Source organism: Delphinus delphis, chromosome 17, assembly GCF_949987515.2.
Source record: "Delphinus delphis chromosome 17, mDelDel1.2, whole genome shotgun sequence".
Taxonomy (NCBI): Eukaryota; Metazoa; Chordata; class Mammalia; order Artiodactyla; family Delphinidae; genus Delphinus; species Delphinus delphis.
Genome location: NC_082699.1, coordinates 59,238,699 through 59,250,850, shown reverse-complemented (window position 1 = coordinate 59,250,850; position 12,152 = coordinate 59,238,699).

Here is a 12,152-nt window from a genome sequence, read left to right as displayed (position 1 = left end):
GTGCTCCACAACAAGAGAAGCCATCGCAATGAGAAGCCCGCGCACCGCAACGAAGAGTAGCCCCTGCTCGCCACAACTAGAGAAAGCCCGCGTGCAACAACAAAGACCCAACGCAGCCAAAAATAAATAAAATTAAATCTTTAAAAAAAAAAAAGAAAAATATGCCTCTCTCTTCCCCCTTCCCACTCCTCCCCCTCCCCCTGCCTCTAATGTAGAAGTATTATTTTGAACTTGGGCACGTTATCCAGAAGATCAGCTTGAGGATCTGGACTCTGACCATCAATAAATGTTCCCCAGTTTGAAGACTGTTAACTTAGATGAAAGAGAGGCTGCTGTGCCAAGCAAAGGGATTTTCAATTTATCCCATTTACAAAGGTTTCTGAAACCCCACACTATTGACATTTTGGAAATTGGGGGAAATTCTCTGTCGTTTGGGGAGGTCATCCTCTGCACTGCAGTAAAGAATGTTCAGCAGCATCCCTAGACTTGAACCACTAGATGTCAGTAGCAGCACTCCACCCCCTCCAGTTGCAACAACCAGAATGCCTCCAGATATTACCAGATTTCCCCTGGGGGACAGGATCGACCCTAGTTGAGCACCACTGCCCTAGACAAAAGGTAAGTCATTGATAGGGCTTGAAGCAATAAGACACAACCAAAATTGCAAGATTATCTTTATTGCTTTTAGAAGTAATTGCAATGTTAATATGGGGTGAGGCCTAATAAACTTTTTATAGACCTGATGAAAAAGGAGGAATCTTTGGGGACATTTGCCTGTCCAATATCAAAACACACTCTAAAGCTTTGTTATGTAAACTGTGGTACTTGTGTAGGAATTGATAAAGAGACCTAAGAAATGGAGCAAACAGTCCAGAAATAGACTAATGTTAGAAAGAAGAGTGAAATAAGCACTCTCACACAATATGATGGTGTCATCGTGGTGTAAATTAGTACAATCCTTGGAAAGCTATTTGTTTATATGTATCAAGTTGAGAAAAATTTTTATATCTTTTGGGACTGTATACACTTGTCAGAATACTGTGAACTTGTTAAGAATTATCTTTATCAAGAGTGTGTTATAACATGCAAGCATGCTTATGTTATACTAAGTGAATAAAAATATAGATGACAATATGCATATATACATATATATTGAATACAGAATACAATATACATTTTGAATGTATATTCAATATAGGCACAATTAAGTTAGAAAACAATAAAAGTTTAAGAGGGTGTGGAATAACAGTGCTTTTCTCTAAGTAGTAAACATTTCACAGGCTACTTTTCTGCTTTTGATTTCTCTTTATTTTAAATGTTTTTCTATAATCAAATAACTTCCCCTTAGAAAATTTTGCAAAATATTTGAAATAAATTATAATTTAAAATTGAATGAAAAAAATTAAATAAAAATAGCCCAGTGTAATTTTTTTGCTTTCATTGAATGTATCTTTTGACAATTTACTATTACTACCTTAGCCTGCTTGGAGAGATTAGTTTTCTGTTGGAAAAACCCCATGTTTACTGACAATTGAAAATTGAAAAAATATATAGCACACAGTTTACTTCAGCCTGATTATGAGTCAGTGTTTTGAGGATGCTGGTGATGTGCATTAATTTTAGACTGAATTTGTCTTCTTTTCCCTCACATGGCATCCTATCCTAGGAGGAGCGTCCTGATGGTTTAATTCATCTTCCATTGTCATTCTTGACAGTATTCATCATGAAGTGGAGACATACTGCTGCAGCTCAGGGTAAGAAAAAGTCTAAATTGAAATTTGCTCGTTTTGAAGTTAAGTCTAGTAATAGTTATGAGTTTAAGACTTTCTTTATCTGGATCTCAACTCTATTTATCCACCTTGCTAGTTGTAGAATGCAATTCCTCTTCTTTATTTGACATTCACATTTTTTTTCAACCCATGTAATTTATTTTTATGCTTGGCATCTTGGTTAGATTAATTTTATTTCATTTACTCTCAGATGTGTTAATGCTTACACATAACTTTATTATTTCCTGCCTTGACATAGTACAATTTATACTTAATGAAATATCCTACCGAGGCTAAATGATATTCATAGAGAATTATAATAAAAGTATCAGAGAAATGAAATATATCAAGAGTTATTTTTAGCAAGTGAATCAAGATAAATTTTAGTCATGAAAAGCATTATTTTATATATCCACCTCATCCTTAATAATACTGTCTGATTCCTATTACCATTCAACATGTCACTACAGTGTCTCTTAATTAATATAACAAATTATTTCTACTGGGATTCATAATCTCAAGTAGTTATTAGAAAGACAAAATTTGATTCCATAGTCCAAGAACCATAAATATCTACTGAAAGGTGCTTAGTAATTAAAATAACTCCTGGAAGAATATCTTTGGCTTTTAGCTTTTCTATTTAAGTAGAAATGTTCCCATTCTGGTTTAAAATATAAAATAGAGCCTTTTATCATGGTGGCAGTGGAAGAAAGACTCACAATTAATACGTTTATGTATCATGTTTAGAGAGAGATGCTGTACAAAAGGAAATTTATTTGATCCTCAAACTGATTCCATAAAATACGAGCCACATTTTTGCTGTCTGACTTGATAAACCAAGAGTCACCTGTTAATTTGCAATAAGAAATACAACTATCAAGCCAATTAGAATGTTCCTATCAGTTCATCTGTCATTTTCCAAGAAGAAAAAAGTCTAACCGGGAAAGCAAACTATCAGATCTTTTCTACCCCACGCAGCAGCCTTGTAGTGAGGTTTTAAGAGTCCAGTAAATGACACTACTTGCTTCCAACTCTTGAGCTTGGCAGCCACTAAGAGATGGGATTACTGACAAAAACTTTATTGGAGGACAAGGCTTGGAAGTGCAGCCACGATGATCTTTCTTAAACTGCACTTTTCAGTGCTCACAAGCACCCTATAAGGTAGTCACTATTACTCCCCTCCTTTTATAGATGAGGAAACTGAAGCAGAGAGAAGTCAGGAAATCTGCTCATGTTCAAAGATGTACCAGTTGGTGGGCTGTAAATGTGAAGCCAGGCATTTTGACTCTAGAACCTACATTTAAAACTACTGTCTGCCTCACTTCACAATCTTTTGTGACGGGGATTCCAATGGCTTGAGAACAGAGGCACAAGCATTAAGTTCTTCCATTGGGCCACAGAGTCTCAGACATTTTGACAGTTGACATTTCCTCTGAGAGAGTCACTTTCATTCAGTGGTAACAACTCAAGCCAGAAATTACGAGAGCCATGAGGTCTAAACTGACCACATTACGACCATAGCCATCTGTGACTCTGGCTACATGTTTGTACAGGTTCCTTTCCCTTAATCTGGACTGAACCCTCCCCCCTTGTGTACCTCACAGCTCTCAACCCTTCAAGACTCAGTTTAAGAGGATCCAATTGCCTATTTTTGAAAGCATGCTCTGATCCTCTTGGGAGATGAAATGTGTCACACCATCCACTTGACTCCATAGAACTCCAGGAACTTCCCTCATCTAGCACTCACTACATGTATTTTAGACGATATATCTACTTGCCTACATATAAGCTCCATGGAGACAATACTGGCATTTTATTTATCTTGTTCTTCCTAGGATTTAGCCAGTTATGAACCTTAAAAGAATGCAGGCTCTATAATAAATGTTGTAGAATCATAAAATCTAGTCCAGTCTTATTCTGTTTGAATCCCTTCTACAGCTCTACAATTCTAGTATATCTCTTGCAAGCTAAGTGTGGGCTTAGGGTTTGGAGATGAGGTATTTAGCTTCGGGTATGAGAAAACTTAGGAACTGAAAAGCAACTAAACTTCAGGTGTAAGATAGTTTTACAAATTTTTATATAAAAAGTATTGTAGTCTAGCTGTAGAAAAATATAAAAATCATAAAGCACAACTTTAATCGCATCACCTTGCTTTAACATCAATATATTCCTCTGATCTTCTTAGCAGCTGTAGTTAAGCCATTAAAAAATAGAAAAGGGGGAGTAATATAGAAAGTATCAATAAAATATTTTAGTTAAAATGATATATTAAAAAGAGAACAGGAAATGTAAAATGTTACGGCACCTGAAACAGGAATAAGGAATGTTCGATTTAAATCAGCAAAAAAGTATTGAGTGGTAACTAAAGATAAGACAAATACGGTAATAGTGATGCAACCACCTTTGTGACCTCAGAATCCTCATCTCTCAGATGGTGACCAACAGATAATTCTATTCATTCATTTACTCATTCATTTATTCATTCACTCATTCATCAAAGGACTCGGCACAGTAGCACACACTGGTTAGCCCCTAATAGATCAAACAGACCTGCAGAACACATTTTATCCTTTATCCAGTAAGTTCACCCAACAAAAACTTTCCAACTGCCTACTAAGTAAAAACAAATTAAGCGTGATCCTGGCCCTGCATAGTAATATCTTGTCAACCTTGGGGTCTACCTTCCTGAAAAATCTTACTTAATCAAACTGTAGGTTGGCACAAATTAAGGTCTCATATAAAATAGGGAGTTAAAATGATTTAAATGTCATTAAATATATTTTTAAAAGAATAAATAAATATTCCAAAAGAGATCTTCTTCCAAAACAAATCAGATTCATAGAATTAAAACCCAGTCATATTGGATAAACCTTCCTATTAATTGCCTTCTTCTGTGGTTCAGGATACATTGCTGTGGTATTGTTTTCTTAAGGCAAAATTGATTTCCCCACAGTTTTAATATGGTGCAGGTCTTTCAGGTCTTCATATTTTTGAACTAGTCCTTACTGGCTTGACATGTCATGCTATTAACACTTGCATTCTTTCTGTTTTGTTTCAACATGCTCCGTAACACCTGCTTTGTCATAAATGATCACAGTGCTTGAGGGCACAGTCTTCCTGATTTTGATTCCATATATAGAAAGGGTGTAGCATCCACACACACGCAAATTCTCTCTCTGTAATATCCTCATAAATACATACCTGTGATCTCTAAGAATGGGGAGCTAAATTTGGGTTCATTAACAAGACTGAACCAAACCACATATTTTTTTTTAATCAGGGTTGTTTATATATACAAGACCCCATTATGTCTGTAAAAAACAAATTGTCCAAAACCCGGTATGGTACAGAACCCTATTCTGTTACATTATTCCAACCCTTCCTCTGGGAAGAAATTAGCCCTCCTGATAAAATGCATAAGCAATTTTAGGGCTTAACGGGTTTAATACTGAGAAACCAGTCATCTACCCTCCCAGCTGACTCTCACTTGGTGGTTGTTATGAAACATTATTTTATATAGTTCAACAAATATTAGACAACCATCCTCTTTTCCTATAAGTGTTCTTGCCAAGAGTGAATCTTTGAACTGGCCTTCTAGAGGCCTTTTTGCTTGCATCATGCTCATAATTAAATCCTCCAAAACCTTTTTTTTTAATGTCTGAAAACCTCCATTAGCAAGTCAGAGTTTACAGAAGATTCTCCTAGTAAGGAAGAGTGCAAAATAAGTTGATAATTACAGTGCAGTGTAATAAATTCCACTTCGTAGGTATACCCAGTATGCCGTGAGGATGGAGCAAAACTGTTGAAAGCAGACTGGGACCAGCTTACCACAAGAGAAATTGAAGGTAGGAGAATTTTTGTGAATATTTTATGAGCAAGTTTTCATTCATTGTGTTTATTTTGTTTAATTATTAGTTTTAAGACAGCTACCATTTTCTATCTGTTTTTGCTAAAAGTACATTGTTTTATCCACATTGCAGCTCAAACAAGTTTTATTGGAATAGCTGGGAATTTAACCACCATGGTAATATCATTACTAGGGGAAAATAGGTTACAAATTCAAACCAAAAAAATCCCAAATTGACGTATGATACACAACCAATTGGTAAATCAAGATTTCTTGATAATCTATATGGGTGAATACAAAAAGATGAAATAATTCTTAGGTGAGTTCAGCTTGATTTAGCTCTGCAAGATCATTCTCAGAATGAGAATCATTCTGATTATTGAGTTGGAGTCCCAGATATCTTGACAATAGGAAGAATTTCAGCTGGTGGATATGATGATAACATTAGTCACAGCAGTTAAATCTTCCGTTACAAATCAGTCCCTTGGCCTTCTGGGGTATGAGTTAGTCTTTTGTTAGAAAAGTGTACATCAATGCTAAAGTTGAGTCCACGTAAATATACACATGATAACAGAATCAATCCAACTGCTCTAACTATATATTGACTCTGTCCTTGGTGCTGGCTGGTTAATATTTATATGCTTCATTGTTTATTGTTAATGACTTGGATAAAGTTATACCCCCAAAACTTCCAGATAACACTGTTGACAAAATCAAAACTAAAAAAAATATCTCCATGTACTAAGATGAACCAAAAATACACCAATAAGAAATTAACTAAGGATAAACGTAAGAAACAATTGCACAAATATAGGAAGATGTGACTTAGCAGCAGCAGGTATAATAATAAATTTTTTACAATCAGAAGGGCTTTTATTGACAGTAAGCTTAGTGTGGGTTAAAAGTGGTCCAAAAAACTAATATGAACACAACCTACTTTCAAATGCAATTAACATTCAGTCAGTTCTTATTTTTCACTATGTTTGGGTCTTCCGTATCATTATTAAAGATTTATAATGAGAGAGGGGATCAATAAGGTTTCTTCTGTGAAGGTTGGGCCCCATCTGGAGAACAGTGCTATGTTCAGAACAAAAGGGAACAGTTTTGTATGTTGGAGTTGCGTGTTTGGGCTTGCAAGTTTTTAGTGAAATAAATTTTTCACAGAAAATTTTTAACAGAGTATATATTATAGAAAGTTTTTAATAGAGAATTTCACATTTACCATTTGTTTTGAATTCTAAAATGTGAAATTGTAATATAAAGGGAAGAACTCATGTGGAACATTGTTCAATTTTTACCATCTGAAGAGTGCTCTTGAAAAGTATCTCTTAATCTCGGTCACTTCAGCCTGGCAGTCTAATGACTGGATCAACAATCTCTGATATTAGCTAATAACTAATTCTTGTCTGCATCATATCTCTGTTAAAAAACATTCACTTCATCCCATAGAGACATCATCTTAAAGTAAAACAGAATGAGAATCACCTAATTAAATCAATGTGCAAAATGCAATCTTGGGCAAAACCAATCTCAGCACAGCAGTGAAAGTTTTTCCATTAGAGAGAAGGACTTTCATTCTACCGTGAATTTAGGACAAACTCTACAGTGCATGGAATTCCATGAACTATTAATTTAACAGATAAGAACTAACTCTCAGATGTTTCATGCTATTTAAAGTGAAAGATTCATTTGCCTCTGAGCTACACTCAGAAAACTTCAGATAGTAAAAGGCTCCTCAACTGAAATGAGCTAAGAAAATTACGTGAAAGTCAATTTGCTTTCCTACTTGGAAACTTCTGATTTCTGAGATGAAGAAAATGAGTATAATTTTCTATAAATTTATGGATTCAACTCTATGAATGCAAGCACCAATAGTACATCTTAATGGAAACATGGGAAGTTATTGCTGGCATCCTCCACTTCCCCATTAGAAAACAAACGTCTCCTCCTGCTATTCCATATTTCATGAAGCAGACTACTTGGTCTCTGTGGCCTGTATTTAAAATAAGAGTAATAAATGCAATCTGGGATGGGTTGAACAATTTAAAGGAGACATGGGGATTTTGATCCTATCTTTGGACTCAGGCAAAGAGTTGTTTTATTTCCCTTTCGTAGGAAGGACCTGCAGGATGCAGCAGAGACCACTGGCAAAACTACATTTCCAAAAGTTAAGTAAGTTATTAGCTGACAGTTGAACCCATGGGCTAGGGAGTCAGACCTCTGTTCAAAGAGTGCGTCTGCCACTCACTAGCAGATACTAAACCTCCCTAAGTCTTAGTTTCTCCATCATTGAAATGGGATAAAAAATATTACCTATAGCATAATAAATAATATATATGGAAATATAATATTTATTTCTAGAAACTAAATGGTACCATGTCTAGTTTCACTCACCACCTATCAAAATGCCTTTAATGTAGCAAATGCTTAAGAAATAGCAGTGATTATCCATATCATTATTATAATTATTGGCAAGAATTACCAACATTAGCCCAGCAGTTAAAAGTACAGTCTACATGGGACTTCCCTGGTGCTGCAGTGGTTAAGAATCCGCCTGCCAGTGCAGGGGACACAGGTTCAATCCCTGGTCCAGGAAGATCCCACATGCTGTGGAGCAACTAAACCCATGCGCCACAACTACTGAGCCTGCGCTCTAGAGCCCATGAGCCACAACTACTGAAGCCTGTGTGCCTAGAGCCCGTGCTCCACAACGAGAGAAGCCACCGCAATGAGAAGCCCACGCACTGCAATGAAGAGTAGCTCTGGCTCACCGCAACTAGAGAAAGCCCACCTGCAGCAATGAAGACCCACCACAGCCAAAAAAAAAAAACTACGGTCTTCAAAGCTAGACTTTCAGTGTTTAAATATAACTTCTGGGACTTCCCTGACGGTCCCGCAGTTAAGACTCCACACTCCCAATGCAGGGGACCCAGGTTCGATCCCTGGTCAGGGAACTAGATACCCTATGCCATAACTAAGAGCCCACATGCCGCAACGAAGATCCTGCATGTGTTAACGAAGATCCCACGTGCTGCAACTAAGACCTGGCGCAGCCAAGTGAATAAACAAATTAAAATTTTTAAATAAATAAGTATATATATAAATAAATAAATATAAATTCTACCCTTTCCTAGTGATCTTGGATATTACTAAGCCTCTCTGCTGTCAATTTTCACCATTGAACAAATGGTGCTGGAACAACTGGATACTGTATCCACATGCCAAAAAAAAAAAAAGTTAGACCTCACACTCTGCACAGAAATTAACTCAAAATGGATCACAGACTTAAATGCAAAACACGAAACTCCTGGAAGATAACATAGAAGAAAATTAAATGACCTTAGTTTTGGTGATGACTTTTTAAAGATTTATTTATTATTTTATTTATTTAGTTAGTTTTAAAATTTTTGGCTGCGTCGGGTCTTAGTTGTGGCACACCAGATCTTCATTGAGGCATGTGGGATCTTTCTTTGCAGTGCGCGGGCTTCTCTCTAGTTGTGGCATGTGGGTTTTCTCTTCTCTGTCTGTGGCGCGCAGATGCCAGAGCACATGGGCTCTGTAGTTGTGGCGCTCGGGTTCCAGAGCGCGTGGGCTCTGTAGTTTGTGGCACGTGGGTTCTAGTTGAGGTGCACGAGCTCAATAGTTGTGGCGTGCGGGCTTAGTTGCCCCGTGGCATGTGGGATCTTAGTTCCCCGACCAGGGATCGAACCCGTGTCCCCTGCATTCTAAGGCAGATTCTTCACCACTGGACCACCAGGGAAGTCCTGGTGATGACTTTTTAGATAAAGCAACAAGCACAATCCATGAAAGAAATAATCAATAAGCTGGACTTCATTAAAATTAAAAATTTCTGCTCTGCAAAAGATATTATTAAGAAAATAAAAAAGACTAGGAGAAAATGCTTGCTAAATACGTATCTGATAAAGGGCTTTTATCCAAAATATACAAAGAACTTTAAACTCAACAATAAGAAAACTACTCAATTAGAAAATGAGCCAAAGACCTTAACAGATACCTCACCAAAGAAGATATAGAGATGGCAAATAAGCATATGAAAAAATGGTCCACATCATATGTCATCAGGAAGATGCAAATTAAAACACCAGTGAGACACCACTACACGCCTATTAGAATGGCCAAAATCTACAACATTGACCTCACCAAATGCTGGTTAAGATGTGGAGCAACAGGAACTTTCATTGCTGATAGGAATGAAAATGGTACACCCACTTTGGAAGACAGTTTGGCAACTTCTTACAAAACTAAACACATTCTACCATATGATCCAGAAATCCTACTCCCCTGGTATTTACTCAAAAGAGTTAAAAACATGTCTACACAAAAACTTGTACACATGTTAAACTAATGATTATTACCAATAATTATTTAACTGGAGTTGCAAATCATACTAAAATTTCCTCTAAGATTTAATTTTAAATTCTTTGTGTCTCCGTTCAGTGAGTCCTTTTTTTTTTTTTTTTTTTTTTTTTTTGCGGTATGCGGGCCTCTCACTGCCGTGGCTTCTCCCGTTGTGGAGCACAGGCTCCGGATGCGCAGGCTCAGCGGCCATGACTCACGGGCCCAGCCGCTCCGCGGCATGTGGGATCCTCCTGGACCGGGGCACGAACCCGCGTCCCCTTTATCGGCAGGAGGACTCTCAACCACTGCGCCACCAGGGAAGCCCCAGTGAGTCCTTTTGTTCCCAGATCCGTAGGTGGAGCTGTCTCTTCCAGATTTCAAGCTCAGATCAGTTTTTTAAGTTGTTTCACTCTTCTGATTCTAAGTCAGTGGTCCGCAATCTGGAGACTTTTTGGGTTGTCACATAAGGAGGAGGAGGGAGATGTTACTAGTAGACAGAGGCCAGAGATGCTGCTAAATATCCTGGATACCAGACAGCTGCCACAAATGGCACGATGATAATTATGCCAAGTTTGAGAAACCGTGCTCTAGCACCTTCTGTCTCTTAGACGTCTTTTGTGTAGTTTTCTCCTCAGCCCACCTTCCATGTGTTCCTCTAAATCCCTAGGGTAACACCTGATTCTAATGGCAGTGCAGTGGTTTTTACAATAAGATCAGTTGTGTCTCAGACAAAAACCAGTATTCTTAGAATATGCAAATTATTTGTGAGGGTGAAGTGTTTTGTCAAAGGAAGGTAAATGTAAGTTGCTATCTCCCACAGAAATGAGTTTGTTTTGTTCACTTTTAGCCTCCCATTGAAAAGAAGTATTTGTCAAAGCCAGCCTGCTCATTATTCTCCATCCTTAAGATGTGTTTCAGTGATGCATCTGACAACTTATACTCAGATTTTCTTTTGGATGTAATAGTTGTACTATAATAAAGATGAAACCTATTGTAAGAATCTTCCAAAATGTAGAATTCAATCATGTAACTCATTAACGCTTCACACAAACATGTTGCATCAAAGACAGATACGTGTCTTTAAATTTTTTATGATGATAAAAATCTAAAAAATATAAAGAAACAATGCCAAACTAGATATGACATCTTTAATAGCACAGAATATTATTTGAAAGCAGTAGCTTCAAATATATTAGTATTAATAGATCTGTTCTTTCATTTCAAGAAGCATGTATTAGTTTAAATTCTATTCAAGTCTTTGAATATCCTAGTTCAAAATATATACATGGTCTATATAGCAAACCAAGGAATAAATTACTTAAGAAACCTCTTAAGAAATTTGTACTTTGGAATAAGTGTAATCTCTGATAGAGGGCTCATCCCCTAACTGACTCCACTTCAGCCAAGCGGATCTCCTTTCTGTTCCTTGGAACTTCCAGGGAACCTCTTGTCTCAGAGCCTTTGTACTTTCTGTTCCCTCTCCCAGACACTTCTTCCCTAGGGACTCACAGGGCTCATCCTCTGGTTTCCTTCAGATCTTCACATAAATATCATTTTCTCAGGGAGACTTCCTTCACCCCCTCAATACCCTCTACTCCCATCCTGTACACTATTTTTCTCCATGGCAGTTGTCACCTTCTAATGTACTATATATTTTACTCATTTGTTGTAATAAGACTCAGCAAATATGTGTTGTGTTCATTTAGTAAATAAAAGGAAGGAAAGGTGGGGATGCCAATAACATGGTTTTGCTGGAGTGGATTTAGTAGGCATGGTCTGTCTCTGGAGCTCTAATGCTGGTGAACACTTCTAACACCGGTCCATAGCTAAGGTAGTGTGATTCTGGAACAAAGTGTACCAACAATGCCTTCCTGATTCCCCAGCTTCCTGACAGTTGCAGAGGCAGCCCTTTCTTTAGAAGGTGGATCTCAGTTATTCTGGGAGTCTCTCCTGGAGACCCAGAGAGAGTCAGCTCTTCTTCACAATCTATCTCATTCATCTTAGTTTACCCAAATGTTTCCTATTATGTACAACTGAGCCCTGAATATACCCCCATTTTACATCAAGAAAACTGATCACCAGGAACACTAAATGACAGCAATAAGTCAAGCCTGAGTTTATATGATCCCACAAACTAAATGAACAATTCTAGATTCCTCTTCCAATGACTCAGAAAC